The sequence below is a fragment of the Orcinus orca genome, chromosome 4 (assembly GCF_937001465.1).
Source record: "Orcinus orca chromosome 4, mOrcOrc1.1, whole genome shotgun sequence".
In the NCBI taxonomy this organism is placed as follows: Eukaryota; Metazoa; Chordata; class Mammalia; order Artiodactyla; family Delphinidae; genus Orcinus; species Orcinus orca.
Genome location: NC_064562.1, coordinates 154,366,527 through 154,390,741, shown reverse-complemented (window position 1 = coordinate 154,390,741; position 24,215 = coordinate 154,366,527). Strand labels below are relative to the sequence as shown.

The following is a 24,215-nucleotide window of genomic DNA, read 5'->3' as shown; positions in this document are numbered from 1 at the left end:
CAGAGGAAGTCTCTGGGCCATTCACTTGTGTGGAGAAAAGTGGCCATCTTTCAGGGAAATAGAGAAATGCAGAGATTCAGGACCACTCTAAGTGGAACGCCGTGGGGAAACGAGGTACTCCCTCTGTCCCGTGCTGTAGCCATGAACCTTGTGTGGCCATTGGCCTCTGAAATGTGACTGGTCCAAATTGAGATGTGCTTTGATTGCAAAATACACCTGGGTTTCTAAGACTTCCTATCAAGAAAGGAATGTAAACTACCTCATTAATAATTATGTATTGATTACATGTTAATATGGTAATATATTTGATCTATTGGGTTAAATATAGGTCACTAGGGTTAATTTTACTCTTTAAAAAAAAACTTTTTTAATGTGGCAACCAGAAAACTTAAAATTTACATATATAGCTCACATTTATTTCCGTTGGACAGTGCTGACCTATACCAATTTTAAAATAAGGCCTGGGTCATGTATTTATTTTATCAAACTCAGAAGCCACATTGTTAAAGTGACATTTTATCAGTGTTACAATGATATAACATCAATTCCAACCTCTGATGTCTTTGAAATCAGAAATGTTATGCACACTTATGAATATATTTTGATATTAACTCAAACATGCAAGGTAGAAGGTAGTTATTTGCCTTTATTAATATTTTTAAACAAGTTTCTTAGCTATGAAGAAGTCTTTAAGGTACTTTATTTGGAAAATTCCAACTGAGATAAAGATTAGTGTTTGTGCAAAGGCCCACCATAAAACGTTGCTGTTTGTATCTTCACTGGTCATTCGAAATTCTTCTTCACGGTCCTACACAGAAGAGAAATAGGCAGGTTAAGTTTCTTAAGGTACTTCCTGCATGAATTTGAGGGGAAGGTGCTGTATGCATTCAAGGTACTTAATGTCACCCAGGTAATCTCTTATGCCAAAGTGCAGTATCATTTTCTAAGCCAAGGGGTGTTGTTAGTCAAAGACAAGAAGAAGAGTCAACCTTATAAAACACACTTTTGTGTTTTGGCGTAAAGTATCAGGTATTTGATCTATTACTTTATATGTTTTATTTGTTACCATCAAACAAAGTGAACATTACCTAATTGACAGATGTTCATCATTCAGGTTCTTACTTTACTTTAAGCTGGGCACTGTGCTCATTTTATTTTCCAGATAAAGAAACAGAAGCTCAGAGACGACAGAAGGTTAGTGAGTGGGGGGGCAGATTTGAGCCCACGTCTGACCAGGGTCCACTGAGCACAGTGACCCAGGAAACGCATAATGTCACAAGAACAAAATGGTGATTTAGAAAGTGGGCACACTGAGACGCTGCGGCCATGTGGGGTGTGTTTGGAAACGCTTATTTATTCATTCTGTGAGCTCACACCCCAAGGCGAGTGAGCCACGGTCCCCTTCCTAGAGGAGCTCATGGTCCAGCGAACGGTGAACGAGCGCTGTCCCCGCATCCCCTGCATGTCCACGCAGTCCTAGCTCAGAGGAGGCCCGGGGAGCCGGCAGTTTACTCTTTCCTTGGTTCGCGGGCTTCGTGGAGAATTACGTACTGGGCAGGAAGAGGGAGCATAAGCTGAATAGGCAGACTGACCCTTTGATAGTTTTGTTCTTTGACTGTTTGCTCCATTTGCTCAATTAGATGTTCAAGCTTGAAGCTAACTTCATTAACTTTGTCCTTTGCTTGAGCAATGGCTGCATCAAGGTCATGTTCTCCAACTCGAATATCTAAGTGGATCCGCTGTGCAAACAGTAAAAAGGAAGAAACATGTGTTTAACGTGGCTCACTCTTTTCCTTTGCTTTTTCCCTCCTTGTGTCCTCCCATTCCTTCCTTTTGCTCCACTCTTCCTTTTTGAGAGCAAACACTGCTTCATTCTCGAGCTCTCTATTTTTCCTCACCGCCACTCTATTCCCTGTTATACCCAGTAGTCTTCCTTTGTAATAATAATGCTGACCTGAAAGGTACTTATATTAACAATAGACTGTTAGGCAAGAGCCTTTGCCCCTGAGAGAATTTGATTTACTCAGGAGAATGTTCTTTACATATAACTAAATTTCTGATGCTAAAGTACAGATTCTCTTCATCTGTTCTCAGCACATTTAGAAAATAGCCAATCACCATCTACCATGTAAGAGTTTTATTTATTGGAATTCCATTATTAATTCACCCTTCAGCCTTCAATTGTTTTCAAGCCTGAATAATCACAGTTCTCTTAAGCTTCCCTCCCAGTTCTCATTTTTCAAGCCCTTTAATCAACTCCGTGGCTCTCCTTTGAACCCCTTCCAAGCTCTCCAGCTCCCTCTTTGGTTGCTGTGCTGAGGTCTGGGTATAATGGTCTGCATATCATTGTCGCGCCTGAATAGTGCTGACGCTGCTCATCACCAAGTACTCGGAGGCACGTACTTACCAGCTTACTCCCTCCAAATGACACGAGCCTCGTAGAATTAGACTCTAAGCAAATGATGTGTTCGCCAGGTGAATGTGAAGTGAAGTAGAATGTTCCCTGTGGGCCATATAACTTTGACAGTAATACCTAGGATTGAGGATTTCCATAGTTTAAGTTTATTATTCTCTACTTTCCATTAAAAAAAAATCATCCCCATGTAATCTAGTGAAAACTGTGCAATTCTTAAAGAAGAAATCAAGTGGCCAATAACATGCAAAATACTCAGTCTTGCTGGTAATCAAAAAAATACAGACCACAGTAAGATATTCCTTGTTGGTTTTCAGATTGGCAAAGACTTACAAGCACCTGGGGCGGGGACAGTACGGAGAAATACTATCTCTAGACACTGTTCTGGGAATGTAAGTTGAACACCCGTTTCAGAGAGTGCTTTGGCCAAGCGTATAACACCATTCACCCAGCAGCGCTACATATAGAAATTTATCCTATGGGAATGCCCAAATGGACAGTTATATGTAAAAGGATATTCAGTGTGATGTTATTTATTTAAAAAATTGTGTTTTGAAATAACTAATACCTTTGAGTGTGGATTGATTAAATTTAGGCAAAGCCAAATGAAGAGGTGCTAGGTAGCAGTAAAAGAGATATTACACCCATATCTATACGAAAGGTGTCCACAATATTCAGGGATAGTCTGTATAGAATCCTATTTTTGTAAAAAGTATCGTTTGTAAAACTACACGTGCTTAGAAGAAGATTCTAAAGAATATATACCAAGTTATTAGGCAGTTATATTTGTTGGGGAACTTTGACTTTTCTGCTTAGTACATTTCTGTATTGTCTGGCATTTTAAAAACAGGTATAGGACTTCAAGTCTGGCATATAAGGAGCTTGGAAGTTGTCCCTCTGTCTTAACACGTAAAAAGCTACATAGAAAGAAAATCAGTTCTTAGATCTGTCAGAGAATTGAGGTCACAGGGTAAACTGCCCCCAAAATGGGAGAGGCGAATGCAAAGAGTCCCAGCTTAGCCTGAGCACAAACCCCTGTGGGAACCAGTACGGGTTCCTTTTACCCAGCACATCACGTCCAACTTTCAACAACAACAGAAAAATAATAAGACATACTCAAAGGCAAAAAACGCAGTTTGAAGAGAAAAAACAAGCCTCAAAACCAGATTCAGATGTGGCAGGGATATTGGAACGATCATATAAGGAATTTAGAAAACCTATGATTAATAGTCTGTGGTCTCTAATGGAAAAAGTAGACAACATGCAAGAACAAATGGGTAGTGTGAGTAGAAAGATCAGAATTCTGTGAAAGAATAAAAAGAAATGCCAGAGATCAGAAACACTGTAGCGGAAATAAAGAGTGCCTCTGATAGACTCCTTAGCATACTGGACAGGACTGAGGAGAGACTCTCTGAGCTTGAGGATATGGCAACAGAAACTTTCAAAACTACAAAGCAAAAACAGACTGGGGGAAAAAAGGAACAATATCCAAGGACTACAGGACAACTATTAAAGGTGTAACATACACATAACGGGAATACCAGAAGGAGAAGAAAGAGAAAGCAACAGAAGAAATATTTAAATAAAGACGGAGAATTTCAGATTAGTGTCAGACACCAAACCACAGAGCTGGGAAGCCCAGAGAACACCAAGCAGGATAAATGCCAATAAAACTACACCTAGGCATATCATATTAAAACTGCAAATATCAAAGATAGAGAGGAAATCTAGAAAGAAGCCTTATTTATAGAGGAGCAAAGCTAAGAATTACACCTGACTTCTCCTCAGAAACCATGCAAGCAGGGAGAGAGTAAACATTTAATGTGTTGAGAGAAAAAAACTCACCAACCTAGAATTCTGTATCCTGCAGAATTCTCCTTCAAAAGTAAAAGAGAAAGATTTTCTCAAACAAAAGTTGAGGGAATTTGTCCCTCATAGACCTGTCTTACAAGGAATGTTAAAAGTTATTCAGAGAGAAGGATAATGATATTGGTCAGAAACTCGGAGCTACGTGAAGATTGGAAAGCATTAGAGAAGGAATCAGTGAAGGTAAAATTAAAACTTTTATTTTTCTTATTAACTGAGTTAATAGATATGTCTTTCAAAATAATAGCAATGTATTTGATGATTATAATTTATATATAAATGAAATTAGCAACAGCAAAGATGCAAGGGATGGGAGATAAGAATTAGCATTACTTTGTTATTATAAAGTACTTGTACTACCTGTGAAGTGATATGGTGATATTCAAAAGTGGGCTTGGAGTAGTTGTAAATGTATATTGCAAACTCTAGGGCAACCACCGACAAAAAGTTAAAAAGTATAATTGATAACTATGAAAGGAGATAAAATGGAATCGTAAAATAATTAAAACCACAAGAGACAGAAAAAGAGTGGAAAACAAAAATAGGAACAAATAACAAGGATGACAACTAGAAAACTAATAAATATGATGAATATTAACTCAGCTGTATCAACAGTCACTTTGAATGTCAGTGGTCTGAATGCATCAATTAAAACAGATTGTCAGAGTGGATCCAAAAAAAAAACCAAAACCCCGACTATGTATTGTCTACAAGAAACCCTCTTTAAATATAAAGACACATATATATTAAAAGTTAAGGGATGGAGGGACTTTCCTTGTGGTCCAGTGGTTAAGACTTTGCCTTCCAATGTGGGAGGTGCGGGTTGGATCCCTTGGTTGGGGAACTAAGATCTCACATCATGGCCAAAAATCCAAAACATAAGCAATATTGTAACAGATTTAATAAAGACTAAAAATGGTCTACATCAAAAAAATCTTTAATTAAAAAAAAAAGGGACGGAGAAAGATGTATATGTCAACTTTCAGCTAACCTTAATCAAAAGAAAGCTGGAATAGTTATATTAACTTCAGACAGAGTAGACTTCAAAACAAGGAAAATTATCACGGATAATTACATAATGGACCATAGTAATAAATAGGTCATTTCTCCAAGAAGACAAACCTTAATGTGTATGCATCTAACACCAGAGTGTCAAAATACATGAAGCAAAAACTGATAGAACTGCAAGGATAAATACAAGAATTTAGTATTATAGTCGGAGACTTGGATACTCCTCTATCAGAAGTGGGCAGATCCAGCAGCAGATCAGTAAGGACACAGTTGGACTCAATGGCACCATCAACCAACTGGATATAATCAATATCTGTAGACTACTTCATCCAACAAAGCAGAATACACATTCTTTTTAAGCTCACATGGAACACTCACCAAGATAGACCACATTCTGGGCCATAAAACACACCTTAACACATTTAAAATAATAGAAACCATACAATGTATGCTCTTAGACCATAATGGAATTAAAGTAGAAATCAATAACAAAAAGATAGCTGGAAAGTCCCCAAATATTTAGAGATTAAACAGCATACCTCTAAATAACACATGAGTCAAGAAAGAAATCTCAAGAGAAACTAACAGTATTTTGAATTGGAAGAGAATTCTGGGAAGATGGTGGAATAGGAGGCACCAGGAATCTGTCTCTAGGCAACAATTACACTGGAAGAATCTGTCTGATGGAACTGTTTTGGAACTCTGGAGTCTATTGAAGGCTTGCAACTTCCAGGGAAAGACTTGGATGGTAAATTGTGGTTAATTTTGGTCAATATCAGCTCTTAGAACAGTGGCAGCTGCCTACCTCCCACCCCCCACCCCCTGCCAGCCACATGGCAGGCAGCTGCGCAGGTGTTCCTGGAGCGGCTCCCATGCATCTTTTAGAAGCCAGGGGAGGCAAAAAGGACCCTGTCCTCCAAATGTCAGGGTTTTTTGTTTTTGTTTTTTTTTTTGCGGTGCGCGGGCCTCTCACCGCTGCGGCCTCTCCCATTGCAGAGCACAGGCTCCGGACGCGCAGGCTCAGCGGCCATGGCTCATGGGCCCAGCCACTCCACGGCATGTGGGATCTTCCCGGACCGGGGCACGAACCTGCGTCCCCCGCATCGGCAGGCGGACTCTCAACCACTGCGCCACCAGGGAAGCCCTGTCAGGGGTTTTTGATGTCATCATATAGAAGGGATTCTCAATAAGATTAACAAGATTTCTCATCAGAAACTTCGGAGACCAGAGGCAGTGGGCGGATACATTCAAAGTGCTTAAAAAACCCCAAACAACCAGAAAAGGCCAACAAGCACATGAAAAGATGCTCAACTTCACTGATCATTAGGGAAATGCAAATCAAAACTACAGTGAGGCACTACCTCACACACATTAGAATGGCTGCTATACAACAAAAAACGTACTGGCAAGGATGTGGAAAAATTTCAACCCTTGTGCATTGTTGGTGGGAATGTAAAATGGTGCAGCTGCTGTGGAAAACATTATGGTGGCTCCTCAAAAATATGAAAATAGAATTATCATATGATCCAGTAATTCCACTTCTGGGTATATACCCCAAAGAATCCAAAGCAGGGTATCAGGATATCTGTACCCCCATGTTCATGGCAGCAGTGTTCACAATAGCCAAGATGTGGAAGCAACACACGTGTCCACTGACAGGTGGATGAAGAAGCAACATGTGGTACATACATAACAGTGGCATATGATTCAGCCTTAAAAAGGAAGCAGATTCTGACACGTGCTGCAGCATGGATGAACGTTGTGGAAATTATGCTTACTGAAGTAAACCAATCACAAAGAGACAAACACTGTATGACTCAACTTATACGAGGTATTTAGTCATAGGGGAGTTATTGTTTAACGAGTATAGAGTTTCAGTTTTACAAGATTTAAAGAGTTATGAGGATGATGATTATACAACATTAAGAATATATTTAATACCACTGAATTGTGCACTTAGTAATGGTTAAGATGATGAATTTCATGTGTACTTTACCACAATTTAAAAATCTCAAAAAATATTTTGAACTGAATTAAAATGAAAATACAACTTAATCAAAACTTGGGGGATACAGTGAGAGAAGCATTTACAGAGAAATTTATAACATTGAACGCATATATTAAAAAGAAAGAAAGGTCTAAAATTAATCATCTAAGCCTAGGAAACTAGAACAAGAAGAGCAACTAAATCCAAAATCAGCATAAGAAGAGAAATAAGATCCGTGCTGATAAAGCTAATGCAGAAACCAGTGAGAACAGGAGATACGCAGAGAAAACCAGCAAACAGAAAGCTGGTCCTCTGCAAAGATCAGTAAACCTCTAGGGAGGCTAACTAAGAAAAGAAGACCCAAGTTAATAACATCAGAAATGAAAGAGGAGGCTTACTACAGGTCTCACGGACATCAATGGGGTAGTAGAGGAATACGATGAACAGCTCTGTGCTCACAAACGTGGTAACCTGGATGAAATAGACCAATTCCTTGAAAGGCGCAATTTGTGAAAACTCACACAAAAATAAATAGACAGTCTGGATAGGCTGAGAGCTAGTAAAGAAACTGAATTGATAATAACTTTCCAAGCAGAAAGCACCAGGCCAAGATGGGTTCACTGGTGAATTCTACCAAAGATTTAAGTAGGAAATCGGACCAATTCTCTACAATCTCTTCCAGAAGTAGAGAGAATACTTTCTAAATCATTTTCTGAGGCCATCATTAGCCTAATACCAAAACCAGAGAAAGACACAAGAAAACTATGGACCATTATCTCTCATGGACATCGATACAAATATCCTCAACAAAATATTAGCAAATTGAATCCAACAATGTATGAAAAGAATCAGGCACCATGACCAACTCAGGTTTATTCCAGATACGCAAGGCTAGTTCAACATTTTAAAATCAGTTAATGTAATTCATCGCATCAACAAGTTAAAGATCACTTGATCATAACAATAGGTGTAGAAAAGGCATTTAACAAGATCCACCATCCATTCATGGCAAAAACTCTCAGCAAACTGAGAATACGGGAACTTTGTCAATTTGATTTAAAAAATCTATAAAAACCTTACAGCTAACATACTTCATAGTGAAAAACTAGAGGCTTTCCCACTATGATCAGAAACAAGGCTAGGATTTCCTCTCTCACTATTCCTTTTTTATTATTTATTTATTTTATTTTTGGCTGTTTTTGGGTCTTAGTTGTGGCATGTGGGATCTTCATTGCAGCACATGGCCTCCTCGCTAGTTGTGGCATGCGGGCTTCAGAGTGCATGGGCTCAGTAGTTGTGGCACTCGGGCTCCAGGGTGCATGGGCTCTAGTTGTGGCATGCGGGCTCACTAGTTGTGGCACGCAGGCTTGGTTGCCCCACGGCACGTGGGATCTTAGTTCCCCAACTGAACCCGCGTCCCCTGCATTGGAAGGTGGATTCTTAACCACTGGACCACCAGGGAAGTCCCTCAGTATTCCTTTTCAATATCATACTTCAATTCCTAGCTAATGCAGTAAGAGAAGAAAAGAAAACAAATGGTATACAGGTTGGGAAGGAAGAAATAAAGCTGTGTTTGTTCACAGATAACAGGATTGTCTATGTAGAAAATTCAAAATAATAAAACTTACTGGAACTAATAAGTGATTATAGCAGGGTTGCAGGATACAAGGTTAATATGTTAATCAGTTTCTCTGTGTCAGCAGTGAACCAAGTGGAATGTGAAATCAAAAACAATACCATTTACATTAGCATCTCCCCCAAATGAAATACTTAGGTATAAATAAAACAAAGTATGTTTAAGAGATATATGAAAAAAACTAAAAAACTGTAATGAAAGAAATCAAAGAAGATAAAATACATGGAGAGATGCTCTGTGTTCATGCCAGGAAGACTCGGTATTGTGAAAAAGTCAGTTCCTCCCAACTTAATCTATAGATTTGACACAATCCCAGTCAGAGTGTCAGCAGGTTATTTTGTGAATATCTTCAGGCTGATTCTAAAGTTTCTATGAAGAGGCAGAAGATCCAGAAGAGCCAACACAATATTGAAGGATAAGAATAAAGTCAGGGGACTGACGTTCCTGATTTCAAGACTTACTATAACTGTGTAGCACTGGGAACTCTACTTAATGTGCTGTGGTGACCTAAATGGGAAGGAAATCCAGAAAAGAGGAGCTATATGTGTATATAGAGCTGATCCATTTTGCTGCACAGCAGAAACTAACACAACATTGTAAAGCAACTACACTCCAATAAAAGTTAATTTAAAAAAGCCTTACTATCATGCTACAGTAACCAAGGTAGTGTGGTATTGGTGAAAGAGCAGACAAAGAGATCAGTGAATCAGAGAGCCCAGAAACAGACCCACGCAAATACAGACCCACTGATCTTTGACAAAGGAGCAAAGGCAATACCATGGAAAAAGGTAGTCTTTCCAACAAATCGTGCTGGAACAACTGGACATCCATATGCAAAGAAATGAATGTAGACACAGACCTTACACTTTTTAGAAAAATTAACTTAAAATGGAGCATAGGTCTAAATGTAAAATGCAAAACTATAAAACTATTAGAAGGTAACATAGAAAGTCTAGAAGACCGTGGATTTAGTTATGACTTTTTAGGTACAACACCAAGAGCACGATCCATGAAAGAAAGAATTGAGAAGCTGGACTTCATTAAAATTAAGCTTCATTAAACATTTGACATTAATGTTGAACGTTGAATGTTGAATTTCATTAGAATTAAAAACTGCTCTGCAGAAGAGAGAGCTGTCTGTCTCTCTGTCAAGAGAATGAAAAGACAGGCCACAGACTGGGAGAAACTATTTGTAAAAGACGTATCTGATAAAGTACTGTTATCCAAAATATGCAAAGAATTCTGAAAACAACAAGAAACTGAACAAATTAATTGAAAAATGGACAAAAGATCTGAACAGACAACTCACCAAAGAAGACATATAGATGGCAGATAAGCACATGAAAAGATGCTCCCCATCGTATGTCATTAGGGAATTGCAGTTAAAAACAACGAGATACTTCACACCTATGGGAATGGCAAAAATCCAGAACACTGACAACACTAAATGCTGGCGAGGATGTGGAGCAACAGGAACGCTTGTCACTGCCGGCGGGAACGCAGAATGATGTTCCCATTTGGGAGACGGTTTGGTGGTTTCTTACAAAACTAAACATACTTCTACGTACAGTTCTGCAGTTGTACTATTTATTTACCCAAATAAGATGGAAACTTATGTCCACATGAAAACCTGCACACAAATGTTTACAGCAGCTTTATTTATAATAGCCAAAATTTGGAAGCTACTAAGATGTCCCACTGCATGTGAATGGATCAGTAAACCATGGTATACATCCTGACAATGGAATATTGTTCAGTGCTAAAAAGAAATGAGTTATCAAGCCATGAAAAGACACGGAGGAAACTTAAGTGCATATTCCTAAGTGAAAGAGGCCACTCTGAAAAGGCTGCCTGCTGTACGACTCCAGCTGTATGCCATTTTGGATAAGTCAAAACTGTGGAGACAGTAAAAGGATCGGTGGTTGCCAAAGGTTAGGGAGGGGGGAGGGATGAATAGACGGGTTCCAGAAGATGTTTACGGGAGTGAAACTACTCTGTTGATACTATGATGATGGATACATGTCATCACACATTTGTCAAATCCACAGAATGTGCAACGCCAAGAAGGAAGCCTAATGTGAGCCGTGGGCTTTGAATGATGTGTCAGTGCAGGTCATCAGCTGCAACAGCTGTGCCGTTCCAGGCCTGCTAGTGGAAGAGGCTCTGTTCACATGGGGGCAGAGGACATACGAGAACTCTGTACTTCGTGCAGAATTTTGCTGTGAACCTAAAACTGCTCAAAAAGATAGCCTATTAAATCACTTTAGAAACAGGTATGTATTACACATAGAAAAATGCAACGAAGATTCTTTTTTTAAATCTTTCAATTTTGATTTGGAGAAAATTAAAGGATCTTGCCATGTACTTAATTTCACTTAACAGAGTGTTGATAGGGAAACTTTGGTAAATACAGCTGCGTTCAAGAATCAGATTGTGCATTTGATTTCTAATTTTCATGAATAACAGAGTTACTCTTCCCTGGAAAAATATGCAGTGATGACTCATCACCTGTTAAATTCCATTTCTGACCCTTAGTGTTGGGTCAGGGTTCTACATAGTCTGCTTCCAGTGAATATTCACGTCAGCAAACATGTCAGTCAGCAATGCCTGTTAGTTTGGTGTGTTGGAAAAAGACATGCTTGAATTTAGACCTCAGTGTTTCCACTTGCTGATGATGTGATCTTGTATAAGTCATTTTACCTCTCAGGACCACAGTTTGCTCTTCTACAAAATGGAATAGGAATATTGGACACGGAATAAGGGACAATGGAATACAAAATGCATAGTTTGAATGGTGCCTGTATATTGTCATTGTCTGCCCTGCCTACCCTACCAGCCATGTTACCCCTTGGCCTGCCAGTCACCTGCTGTAGGAAGGGACATGTGTTCAGGTTAGCATCCGAGAGTACCCTGCGTCCAGGCACATCGACCCGGGTAGGAGCAGTCCGAGTCCTTGGCGGGGTGCTGTTCAGGGTCTTCAAAGAGGATCTTAGCTCGTTAGGAATGTTAAACCAGAGCTGTGTCTGGTCCTCTTACTTCCAGAGGGAGAGAGCCTTCCTGAAAATCAGGCCTTTGGGGTGAGAATTTTCTCTCTCCTAGGCCCGTGGCAAATATCCGTTGGATGTTTGCAGAATGAAAACACTTCTCCTCCCATCTAGAAGGGGGTATTGTTTCGAGTAAATGTATTTTTTGGAGAATGAAACAGCTCTGTCTTAAAAACAGTGAACAGGTTTTTCTGTGAAGCTATTTTGTCCAACTAAAATTTGGGTTCTGGGTTTAACAAGCTATGCAGACATTTCCAGATCAGTCATGAAAGGTTACAGGGAAGGACAGCAGAGAATTCTGTTTTGGTTTAACTGGGCAGGAAGTGAAGGAGGCGGGGGTGTCAGGAGGAGAGGGTAGCTGTACGAGAATTAGGAAAGTGGCCCCAGTGGAACTGTTGCCAGGGAGGTGCCTGGTGTACCAGGAGAAGGCTGCTACAGCGGGCCGGAATCAGGTGTCCGGTCCAGTTGGAATGGAGTCTCCTGGGCTCCACGTGAGTGGGGGCGTGACAGTGTCTGGCTTGAGTGCAGCCCTCATGAGGACAGGAAATTGGGCCTGTCTACATCAAGTACCCTCTCCTTGCCAGCTAGAGAGATGCCTGTCTGTTCTGTGAGGCTCTGCTCCACCACCATCCTGCTACGTCATGAGCACATCCCCAGGACAGCAAGTCCAAAGGGAAGTAGTTCCTGCAGTCACGTTGGAATTATTGGACGGAGCAGGTCACAGTCCCTTGAGCTGGCACGGTGGGGACAACATCTGCTGCGACCGTTGGACAGAGGAGAAAATGGAGGGTTAAAGCAGCCAAGTAACCCCTCGAGGTCCAGCTTGTAGATGACCGTCTGCACTCACACCTGCCTCCGACCCCAAGATCCACATTCTTTCCCTTTGACCGTGGTGCCTTTTCTACTCTGCAGCTCCCAGTGAGGAGGCGCCCCGTGAGGCCAGACAGACCCAGAGGCAGCACTCCTACAGAAACCCCACCAGACGGGCGGAGGGAGAGGCGGCCTAGCCGACCCTCGTGTCTGGGTGAGGCTGCGGCACCTGCAGAGCAGGTGAAGCCTGGCCCTGCACGACCAGCGGGATGCATTGGCCCTGTGGGTTCCCTCTGCCCAGCAAGACCGACAAAACCTCGGGATGATGCGTGCGAGGCCTGCCCTTTGTACTGTCTCTACCTTGTGTGTTAAGGAGTCTCTGCTCCTCAGCTGGACTGTAGGCCCGTTGAAGGCAGGCGTCTGTGTCTTGGTGCAGTGCCTCTGTCAGGGCTACACATGTCAGAAATGAGATGCTGGACAGTGAGCGCTGTGTGGAGATGTGAAGTGTGTGGGTGTACATGACACGTGACTTTTTAGAAAATAAAAGATTTCAGTAGCAAGACAAAAAGTGTGTTTTACCTCATCATTGTAAGTTGTAACAGTCACAACCATTCCCAGACCAGGAGCAGATTCAAGGAAATCGTGTCTGCCCAAGTCCCACTGTTGTATCTTGAAAGTCCCTGTTTCAAAAATATAAGACATTTATTTTTATTTATCTTTTTTAAGTCTTTATTAAATCCCATTGAGAAACATACAACTAGTAAATATATAACGTTGAAGATGTTATATATGCTACAAGAAGAAGCAACAGACAGGGTGGGAGTGGTAGGGGACTTGGAAGCATTATGTGGGGAAGTCAGGGAAGGCTTCTCTGACATTTGAGCAAAGACCTGAAAGGATAGGGGAGTAAAAATATATCCGCTTCTATAATATTTGTTTGTCACATACATGCAGATTACATCCATATCTATCTATACATCACATTCAGTGCTAATTGTGTGCCAAGCACCGTTCTAAGAAACTTACACGTGTAATCTGAATTGTCATGACAACAGCGCTATGTAGGTAGCTAATATTTTATGACGATTTTACGTGTGATGACACTGAAGCATAAAGTAATTTGCCCAAGGTCACGTACCTAGCAAGTAGCAGAGTCAAGATTCAATCTAGGCAGTGTAGTGCCTTTTTCCTTACTACCTCGTGATGCTCCCTCCACTGGTGAAAGATCGTCCCATGCAGGAGGATATGCAAAGGTCCTGGGGCAGGAGAATGCTTGGAGTGTCCAAGGAACAGCAGAGTGCTGGAGTGAAGTTAACAGGAAGAAAATCACAGGAGATGAGGCTGAAGTGGTAACGGGCCAGATCGTGGATGGTCTACAAATCCTTTTTAAAATTTTGGGGAAAGGCTTCGTTGGTGGCACAGTGGTTAAGAATCTGCCTGCCAATGCAGGGGACATGGGTTCGAGCCCTGGTCCGGGAAGATCCCACATGCTGTGGAGCAACTAAGCCCGAGCACCACAACTACTGAGCCTGTGCGCTAGAGCCTGCAAGCCACAACTACTGAGCCCGCGTGCTACAACTACGGAAGCTCGTGTGCCTAGAGCCCGTGCTCCGCAACAAAAGAAGCCACCGCAATGAGAAGCCCGCGCTCCGCAACAAAGAGTAGACCCCGCTCGCCGCAACTAGAGAAAGCCCGTGCGCAGCAACAAAGACCCAACAGACAAAAATTAATAAATTTTAAAAAAAGACCCTATTCCCCCCCCAAAAAAAATTGGGGGGAAGCAATTGGGCAGGTGAGTGAAATGATGTGGCTTTCATTTGAACATTTTTTTCGCATGGAGTAAGGAATGAAGAAGGATAGGAGTGGAAGAAGGGAGGCTGTCATCATAGTCTAGGTGGCTTGGACCAGGTGCTAGTGGCAGAGGTTGTAAAAAGTGTTGGATTCTGTATTGTCCCTATTTCACAAGGCGGAAACTGAGTGTCAGAGTCACAGCCCAAAGTCACACAGTGAATAAGCTGTAGGTGCAGAATTAGATCCGAGGTGGTTTGATCCCGAAGCCCAGAACCACACTGACTCCCTGGGAGGCAGAGGGAGACGCATCCCTGACGGGAACCTCACCCTGGACACGACCGCACGGGCAGCCCTGGGGAGAGGACGGGTTTCCTGGGACGGGCGGGCGGCAACGCCCCTGAGCCCTGCCTGCACTTCGGAGCGGCTTCAGTTCAGGCCTCACTGAGCAGTCCTGGTTGTCTTGTCTCCACAAGTTTGTTAACTCTGTGTCGTGTACGTTATAGACTGTTTAGAATGTTCCAGCTGAAGAGGATCTTTAAAAAAGGTGTCATTGGTGATACCAGAAAAGATGGGGTAAGCCCATTCCACCCTATTTCTCCCGCTAATTACAACTAAAAACCCTGGCCAAAATGCCTAAAGCAAGTATCAGAAGACTCTGAAAGGTGGAGAAAAGCAGGTGACTGCCAAGGACTCAAAGTGTGACTCAGCTGTGAGTTCCCTGTCTGTCCCCCACCCCCATATCCTGGCCTGGGTGCTGGAGCAAACAGCAGTCCCCACGAAACTGAAAGAGGCAGGGAGGAGGAAAGAGAACCCGCTCAGGAGAAGTCTGCGCTCTCGTGCAAAAGGATCTGGAATAGGGTGACCCAACAGGATGGAACCCTTTGACTACACCCGCCCTACTCCAGACGAACCCTGTGAAAGAAACGGCACCCTCTCCACGGGCTGCTTCATGTGGGGACTGGGGTGAAGACCTGTGGAGATGCCTGACCTGCACTTAGTGAAGGACAGTGAAGAGGCAGAGATGGGGAGGGTGACAGAGAGGCGGGAGCTGGAGAGGCGATCTTTAAATCTGTGTATGGGTGTCCTGGGCACACCCCTAAGCAGCCTATGCATGAGACCAACCAGAATAAGTACAGCAGAAACTCTGAGAATCCAATCGTGATGTGGAAAACACCCAGGTTTCAGATTGGCCCCTGGGTAGTACGCAAGCAGGGTAGGCCAGAATAATAGTGCAGAGTCTCAGAGAAATAAGGTTAGGATGTGTGATCTGAAACTAAATGGGTTGACTACTTGTTAGAATAGAATATTTAAATAGGAACCAGAGTTATAATACTCAAAATGTCCAGGATACATTACAAAATTACATACCATGTCAAGAACCAAGAAAGCCTCAACTTGAATGAGAAAAGACAGCTAGTAGACACACCAAAATGACATAGACATTGAAATTATCTGACAAGAATTTTAAAGTCGTCATAAAAATGCATCAACAAGGAGTTTGAAACCCTTAAATGGAAAAGTAGAAAGTCTCAGAAAAAGAATAGAGATATAAAAAGAAATAAATGGACACATTAGAACAGGAAAAATATAATATTTGAAATTGAAAAATAACCAAATGGACTCAATAAAAGAATAGAGACGACAGGGAAAGAGTCAGTGAACTTGAAACTAGATCAATGGAGACTTCCCTGGTGGTCCAGTGATTAAGACTCCGCGCTTCCACTGCAGGGGGCGTGGGTTCCATTCCTGGTCGGGGAACTAAGATCCCACATGCCGCATGGCATGGCCAAAACAACAACAAAGAAAACCACAAACAAACAAAAAACTATAGATCAATAGAAGTAATCCAATCTGGTCAATGGAGAGAAAATAGATTGAAAAAAAAAACAAAACTCAAACAGTCTTACGAACTTGTGGGACAATAATCAAAGGTCTGTAATTTGCGACTCCCAGAAGAAAGGAGGAAGCGTGTAAGGCTGAGTAAACGCTGGAGGAAATGATGGCTAAAGACTTCCCAAACTGGGGGAAAGAGATGAAAGAGATAAGCCTACATACTCAAGAAGCTAAGTGAACCCTACAAGGTCAGACTCCCCCAAATCTACCACCGGATACATCATGATTAAATTTCTCAAAACCAAAGAGGGGGGAACCTATGAAAAATAGCCAGAGGGAAACACTGCATTACTGATGGGGAAAAACAATTTGAGTAACAGCAGACTTCTCATCAGAAACATGGAGGCCAGAAGGAAGGGGCACATTCCCAAGTGTTGAAAGAAAAAGCATTGTCAAATCTATATCCACCAAAAATACCCTTCAGAATGAAGGCAAAATATTCTTAAGCTCAAGGAAAACTAAGGATTTTTTCACTTGAACACCTACTGTAAAACAATTGCTAAAGGAACTTCTGCAGACAGAAAGAGAACGGTAAGACGGAAACTTGGAATAGCAGGAATGAAGGGAGAACAATGGGGAAGTCAACACCGGGGAAACCACAATAGAGGATTCTCTTCCCCTTTAAAAAAAAGCTGTTTGGGGCTTCCCTGGTGGCGCAGTGGTTGAGAGTCCGCCTGCCGATGCAGGGGACACGGGTTCGTGCCCCGGTCCGGGAAGATCCCACATGCCGCAGAGCGGCTGGGCCCGTGAGCCATGGCCGCTGAGCCTGCGCGTCCGGAGCCTGTGCTCCACAACGAGAGAGGCCACAACAGTGAGAGGCCCACGTACCGCAATAAAAAAAAAAAAAAAAAAAGCTGTTTGACAGTTGAAGGTAAAAAACAAAATCAACATTGCCTGGTGGTGTTCTCAAAGTATGTAGACATAATATTTACAACAACTATGTTACAGGGTGGGGGGCAGAGGGATTTACATGGTCATAAGGTTCTATATTCCTCTTGCTATGGTAAAATATTGATCCTTGTAGACTGAGGTAAGTATGTGTATTGTAACCCCTAGAGCAACCACTAACAAAAACTATACAAAGAGATACAGTGAAAAATACTATAGATAACACAAAATGCATTACAAAACATTCAAGTGACCCACAGGAAGGTACAAAATAGAAAATGGGAACAAAACCCAAAGGGAAAAAAAAAAACCCAAAGGGAGCAAAAAGAAAACAAATAATAAAACAGCAGACCTAAATCCTGACGTATCAGTAATTACATTACAAGCAAATGGTATAAACGGAGATAAGACAAAGATTGTCAGAATGGATTTTTTAAAAAATGAACCAACTATTCAGTCTTTGAGAAAATCACTTTGGGTATAATGCTATAGGTAAGTTAAAAGGATAGAAAAGACATCATTACGACAGTCAAAAGAAAGCTCACGTGGCTCTATAAATATCAGATAACGTAGACTCCACAGCAAAGGAAATTACCAAGGGTGGAGCGGGGCCTTAACGTAATGATGAAGGGGTCAATTCAATATGAAGACATAACCATCCTACATGCATCAACAGTTTCAAAACACACGAAGTAAAACTGCTGAAAGGAGACGTGGACGAGTCCACCCCATGGGTCGTCAGCGCTCCTCGGCCGTGGACAGGGCTAGTGGACGTGGGAGAGCTGACTTGCACCGTCCACCAGCAGGGCCTGGCTTGGCACTTTGGGGATGGCCCCCAAACAGCAGGGTACACATTTCTTTTCAAGTGTACGTGGAACTTTCACCAAGTTAGGCCACAAAGCCGTAAACCTGATGCGGCACCTTTGCTGAAGCAGCCGAACGTCCTGGAGAAAAGCACACAGCCAGGCAGGCGGACAGCCGCCTGGAAATGCCCGCGTGGGTTCCCGTCCTCCGAGACGACGGTCTCTTCGGGAGCCTCTTCCAGCCCCTCGCCCGTCCGGGGCTTGCCTTGCCCACGTGGACGCACTCAGCGTCTCCGTCCTCCACCTCGAGCACCCTCACCCCGGCAGCTCACCGCCCTCTGCCTCCCCTCCCTGCCCTCTAGGGCTCTGCGCTTGTCACTCTCCCCACACTCACCATCCGCCCTCTTCTTGTCCGCGTGCCAACTGTCCCAGTGCCGCCCCCCCACCCCCGCATTTATTCTGGGAGGGGCTGGAGTCTGGGGACGTACGGCGTCTTCCTCTGTGGGCCTCCTGGGCCCGGACTGAGCGAGGGCAGAGCCCGCTGGATTTGTACGTGTTCGATAACGGGTTTTGAACGGATGCGCATCCTTGGCCCCTGGTTACAGCGCCGGTGTTCCTGGCCCAGAGGGAGGTGTTATGCCCTATGGCTACCACCAGGTGGCAGAAGAGTAGCACTGCTCGCGGGTGAATGGGCCCGGCGGTCCTCCCAGCGTGGACAGGACAGTCCATGTGACGGACGCCCAGAGCGGGCCAGGCTGCCTCACGTGTTTCTCATCAGGATAACAACGGTGTATACCACTTGGGGTGTGAAGACCCAGTTAGTATTTGTAAACGGCTTAATGCAGCACTTATCACGTTGTAAGCGCTATGCAAGCACTTGATGAATTATTCCTTACGTTATTATTGGGCTTTTGATGTCAACGCCCATTAGGGCCTACAACCCTGGAAAGTCGGTATAATAATACCCACCTTTGCAGACGAGGCTACGGGACTTGTCTAACACCACCCAGAAAATAAAAGGCTGAGCCCGAATGAAAACTCCGCAGGCTCGGTTCCCAACTCAGCGCTCGGCCCCTCATCACAAACTCCACCCCGGCTCTGCACGCAGCCCCGGGCTGTGTGGCGCGTGTTAAGCCCCAGGTGTAGTTCTGGCAGAACTTCTGTGCTGACCTAGCTCCCCAGGGGCCCTTCCTCCTGGGGGCTCCACTCAGTGACCCTGGGTGGGAGCTATTGGGTGCCAGGTGTGAGCCGCGTGCCACAGGAGGCCACCTGCCTCCCTGGGACCCTGTGTGCGCCCCGTTCAGGCACTCAGCTCGTCCTGCGACCCCTGAGGTGGCTCGCTATTCTGCTCCGGCCTGTGAGTCCTTGAGCCTGGAACTGAGGGCCATCTGAGTTGATACTAGAAAAGTAAAATGCATCTCTTGTAGGAATTTTAGAAAGTAAAAATCCCCTCCAGAAGCCTTTGGTATTCAGTATTATCCTTCTAACCTTTTTTCCCTGTAAGTGCACATCGTATATTTTATAAAAAAATGAAATCATACTGTGCATCTCTGATTTGGTTTCTCCACCCAATTTTTTCGTGACCATGTTTCCATGTCCTTAAATGTTCTTCTGTAACCTAATTGAGGTCTATTCAGAGAGCTGAAGAAAGACCCAGTGTCGTTTGTCCAGTGCTGAGCACAGAGCTCTACAGACAAACTGGCCACACAGTGTCTGAGGAACGAGAGAAGGAACTGGGATGGGCCGCCTGACAGGAGGGGGTTCAAAGCCAGCTCATCCTGTTGACCCGGGTGCAACGTGGGCATAGAAAGCAGCTGCTCCCAAGAGTCGCCGTGAATACAGAGTGGCCTCTTCCAGGCGCTCCAGGCTCCCCGAGCACCTTGGCTCCCCTCTGACCTGTGAGCCTTTCTGAGAGCCTTCCTGTGTGGAGGGAGCGCAGGAGGGGACGTGTCACTGACACGAGAGCACACACTTCCTACGCCACACACGCCATCAGGGTACAGTCAATGAGTAATTGCCACTAACTCACCAGCCGAAACATTGCTGGCGCCCCAGACACCCCGCACCCTCACCACCCGTCCCCGGAGGCCACCAGCCCCCTGGCTTGTGAAACATTGCTGACGCCCCAGACACCCTGCGCCCTCACCACCCGTCCCGGAGGCCGCCAGCCCCCTGGCTTGTGAAGACAGCGTTTTTGTGTCTTTGTACTTTATATAGTGCGTGTCCTCCTGTGAACACCGTCAGCGTGTGTGGGGGTCCGTCCGTGTCACATGCGGTGGAGACCGTCCCTTGTTGCCGCTGCTGAGCGCCTCGTCATGTGAACAGTTGGCTTTTTTTCCATCTGTCCGTGGATGGGCACTGGACGGGCCTGGTTTGGGCCATCTTGGGTCGTGCCTCTCTGAAGATTCTTGTGCAGCTGAGCACGTGTGTGCATTTCTGTTGGGCATGTCCTGCATTTACCCGGCTTGTGGACTGGGCCTGTGTTCATCTTCGGGGGGGCACCATTTTGGGGGTGAAGTCTGCAGCCTGGAGCGGGGGTGGCGGTGCACACCTACCAGCACACTCGGTTTTCTCACCGGTGGGTGCGTGGCAGCGTTTCATGGGCTTTGTGTTGCCTGGCGGGCACGGAGTCAAGCGCCTTTCCCCCCGCTCCTGGCTGTTTGCTTTCCGCCTCCTGTGAAGTGTCTGCTGCTCTTCAGCTCGCGTCTCCCTCCCGTGGATGGTCCCCTCCACGCTGGTCCCTTCCGTGCAGAGGTGTGCATCTTAGTTGCACACTCGTTCTGGGTGTCAAAGTTGTGTCACCAAGGAGAGGCCGGACATGCAGACATGTCTCCCGAAACCGTGTCCGTAGAATCCGGGGGTGTCTGCAGACGGAGGGCCTGGGGCAGGCGGGGCGTCCAGAGACGTTGGTGCCGCTGAGACGGCAGAAAGAGCGGCCGTGACTCTCGTAGCTTGTGCGCCCCGAGGCTGGAGCGGGGCCTGGGAGGGGTCCAGAGCATCAGAGGCGGCGTGTGGGGTGGGGCCCGGCCGTCAGCTCCTTTGCTGGGAGGTGGGAAAACTCTGGGGGGCTTCTTAGCCAACTACTTTTTCACTTTTTAAGATTGTGATAGAACATATATAACAAAATTTAACACTGTAAGCATTTTAAGGTGTGCAAATCGATGGCATTAAGGATGTGCACTTTGCTGTGTAGCCGTCACCATCTGTTTCCAGAACTTCTCCACCAAACAGAAGCTGCACCTGGTTAAGCAGTAGCTGCCCTTCCCCTCCCTGTCTAGCTCCTGGTCACGTCACTCCTACTTTTTGACTTTTGAATCTGACTCCTCTAGGGACCTCGTACAAGTGGAACCACACAGCATCTGTCCTGTTGCATGCTACAGTGGGTTCTGAATTTCATTTTTATTCATTTCACTCTTTTTCACGACTGAATAATATTCCACCGTGCCATGGACCGCATTTTGTTCATGCATCCGTTTGTTGACGGACACGGGTCGCTGCCTCCTTTGGCTGTTGTGAATGATGCTGCCCAAACGAGGGGTCTGAGGGTCTGTCTGGGTCCCCAGCCTCACTCCCAGGTGTCCTCTCGGCGGTGGGGGCACTGGGTGGGCATCTGCAGTGCTGGCTCACGTTCCCGAGCTCCCCGGGCTCAGTCTGAGCCTGGCCTCACCTGGAGGCTCGCCTCGCCTGGCCTCTCTCCCTCCTTCCCCTGGGGGACGCCCCCTTAATGACTCACTTGCGCTTGACTCCTTGGCTCGGAGTGGGGGGGCTTCAGCAGGCACCCAGCCCTTGACCCCCTGAGGTGTGGTGATGAGCGACGATCCTCGTTTAGCTTTGCTTCTTCCTCCTCCATCTCCTGGTCTTGCTGAAGGTTTGCACTCTGAAGAAAAAGAACTACAGAATCCTGGAGACTTCGGCCGAGTGCAAGGGTCATGTCCAAGGACGCTGTGAAAGGGAGCGACCAGGAGCGAGACTTCATTGCTTCTGAATTCGACTTCTTTTCCTTTTAATGAACAGCCTCCCACACAGGATCACTGTGCTCCGCGGTACTTCTCGCCTTCTCTCAGCACCTGCTTTCTATAAGAACTGACAGCCTTGTTTAAAAAGTGTCTCCGCACGTACCTGGTGGCGCAGTGGTTGAGAATCCGCCTGCCAACACAGGGGACACGGGTCGAGCCCTGGTCCGGGAAGATCCCACATGCCGCGGAGCAAGTAAGCCCGTGTGCCACAACTACTGAGCCCACGTGCTGCGTCTACTGAAGCCCATGTGCCTAGAGCCAGTGTTCCGCAGCAAGAGAAGCCACCGTAATGAGAAGCCTGCACGCTGCAATGAAGAGCAGCCCCCGCTCGCCGCAACTAGAGGAAGCCTGTGCACAGCAATGAAGACCCAATGCAGCAAAAAATAAATAAATGAAAAATAAATGAATTTATACTTTAAAAAAGTGTTTCCAAGGATCAGCAAGTAGGTGGTTGTGAAGCTCATCGGGCCGGCGGCGGTCACTTACCCCACAGCCCCCCAGAGCTCCCTCGTCCCTCTCGTCCCTCTCCTCCTAAAAACCTCGCCCCCTGTGTTCATTCAAAACAACCTGGAATTTATCATTAAAGAGCATTACTAAGAGGAGCTAAGAGAAACAGTATAAAAGTACAAAACATATTTGACTTTGAAGTTTCCAAGCAAATTTACAGCGCAAGGATTTCTAGTCCTGCGCTTGGCTGCAGTGCCCTGCACTGGCACGGTTCACAGGGGCACAGGTGGGTTTGTCTCCCTTTCAGCCTCCAGCAGAGGGATTCCAGGCTCTCCTCTGCTTCTCAGGAATTTCCTTCCTTTCAGGGAGGGGTTGGAGCCAGAATCAGGGCTACACCTGCTTCTCTGGTACCTTCGGACAGACCCTGGGAGGCCGAGTTGACAGGTTGGAAACAGAGTCCAAGAGGCTGGGAGAAAGTGGGACGCACGCCTGCAGCTGGTCGGGGCTGCCAGGTGCTCCAGGCAGGTGCTGCCTCCAGCTCATGGATAAGGGGACGAGGCTCAAAGTTGCCACCAAGCTGCTGGCAATGACGGCGATGGCCGGCACACCTCTGTCCTCCTGCGGTGCCCTGCGCGGCCTCCGCCTGGGGAAGGCGGCAGCCTACTTTTAGTCCCGAGGAACAAAATCACGCTTTTAGGTAGATTTGACTAAATGACTGGCTCTGAGGTCATCTCTCTTGGACGTTCGAGACGGTGTGTTTCATCGGACTTCATAGGAACTCAGAGATGTGAAGAGAAAAGGCATAGCTGCCATGTGCTCTTCCTAGACTTGGGCCACCAGGCATGGCCTCAGGTCCCCACAGATCCACAGACATTTTAACATTTGTTTTTCCATTTTAGTGGTGATCTAAACATTAAATCTAGCATATTCTGGGTTGACACTTCTTAACCAGGCAGGGTTTGACACGTGCATTTATGATCAAGTATCACTAAGTGAGAGTCAGGGATTTGACAGGCAGCGAAGGTTCAGTGATAGTTCAGTGAGACGGGGGTGGAAACAGAGGTATTTGGGGTGCGGGCAGCCTAAGCGCGGAGAGCCCACAGCGGTCGGGAATGTGTTCACGCTCAGAGCAGATGGGCTGAGCTAAGGTCCTGGCTGTGGACTTAGGGGCTTGCAGCACACAGTGAACAAAAAGCAGAGAGTAAATGTGCAATGAAATTTTTTACAAAAAGGACTTTTAAAGGAGATGTTTAAGAACTGTGTCGAGGGGACGCTATTATAGCATTTGGCACATGTGAGTAGCAGGCTGCTGATTAACTCAGCCTCTGGAAGCTGAAGTTCAGAAGGCACACTGACTTCTGCTGCTTTGTCTCGTGTTCCTGGACCCGTCTACAGACCTCACTTATCCTTTGAGAATTCAACCACAATTAGCATGATTAACGGCATCAGAGATTGTTTGACTTAAGGTAACCTGACAACTGGAAAAACAAATCAAGCTTGGATCCTGTGGTCTTGTGTTTGGGTTTCCTGTTTTACGAATTATGCAATTCCCTCTTAAGGCTGTTTTCAAGCCAGTTCTGCATAATTTGCTAATGTGTCTCGAGAGAAAA

General features: G+C 45.1%; 1 non-coding gene across 1 annotated transcript; it reads right to left on the bottom strand.

Moving 5' to 3' along the window:
* Positions 1 to 597: 597 nt before the first annotated feature.
* On the bottom strand, positions 598 to 18,733 carry LOC101275487 (uncharacterized). Its single transcript, XR_007476936.1, has 5 exons — positions 18,537 to 18,733; positions 13,347 to 13,447; positions 2,408 to 2,533; positions 1,593 to 1,739; positions 598 to 808 (listed from the first exon to the last, which is right to left on the bottom strand). It is a non-coding gene; the product is annotated as an uncharacterized LOC101275487 (transcript).
* Positions 18,734 to 24,215: the final 5,482 nt, after the last annotated feature.